The following is a 1,015-nucleotide window of genomic DNA, read 5'->3' on the forward strand; positions in this document are numbered from 1 at the left end:
AAGAAGTTTACGGTCACCAATATAAACAAAAACACTCTAAAAGATCATTTAAAGCAAAAAATAACTGATATATATGAACTGTTTAAATTCTCCCATTTGACCTAAGCAGGGAAAAAAAAGAAAAACACTAACTCCTGACAGACAACAACGATACCACACAGGGAAACAATTGGTGCAGCTGCTATCCATGGTCCTGAAACGAACCAAATAAAGACAACTGGTACCATGAAAGATAAATAACAGCAATAAAGTCAAACAAACTATTTAATATTTCAGTCAAACCTAATATTACAAGAACTCTTATAATTTTGAAATAAAAGTTGCAACATTTTACAGTTGAAGCTAATACTTACGTTTAAAACAATATATGACTTTAGCTTGAGAACTTTAAGTAACACTCCAATTAGAGTCAAATAAAGCATGAATAAATCTTCTCAGGTAAATTGTAGTTATCAGACTGTTTAATCTTGTTTTAATAGTTTCATCTGAATTGATTCCTTCGAGCTTCTAAAAGTTTTGTCTATTACTTCTTTGTTTTTTAACATTTCAGAAGAGCATGATTCATTCAATATTTGGAATGGGACGTTTTAAAAAAACAGTAGAACACAAGCACATAAACAACATTAGAAGAACAAACGAAAAGTAAACTTCGATTAAGCTAGGTTATGAGTGAAACGTTCACATAAGGCCACTTTATGAAGCAATATTCCAAGAATAATAAACGCTGAGAACAAAGTTGAAATGTACATGGTAAAAAAAAAATAGAAAATTGTAATAATCAAGATAAAAACATTAATCTAGGTTTCTGATATACAAAAAAGAGACACTGTTTAAATTCAAAATGTGTCTCAAAAAGGAAGCATTTCGTGAAAAAAAACATAACAAAGTAAAGCAAAAAAAAATATGCAATATGACACTGTCTCTATCTGAAGAACTGAACTTATATTTTTAAAAAAGATAAACATATAAAATATCTCAATTAGGAACGGTGTCATGTTGTTTTATGGTATAAAAA

General features: G+C 28.8%; 1 protein-coding gene across 13 annotated transcripts in view; it reads right to left on the reverse strand.

Moving 5' to 3' along the window:
• Positions 1 to 1,015, reverse strand: part of LOC112153685 (protocadherin gamma-C5) — a 529,198-nt gene that overhangs the window by 76,152 nt on the left and 452,031 nt on the right. The window lies entirely within an intron of this gene.

Source organism: Oryzias melastigma, linkage group LG10 (genome assembly GCF_002922805.2).
Source record: "Oryzias melastigma strain HK-1 linkage group LG10, ASM292280v2, whole genome shotgun sequence".
NCBI classification, from domain to species: domain Eukaryota; kingdom Metazoa; phylum Chordata; class Actinopteri; order Beloniformes; family Adrianichthyidae; genus Oryzias; species Oryzias melastigma.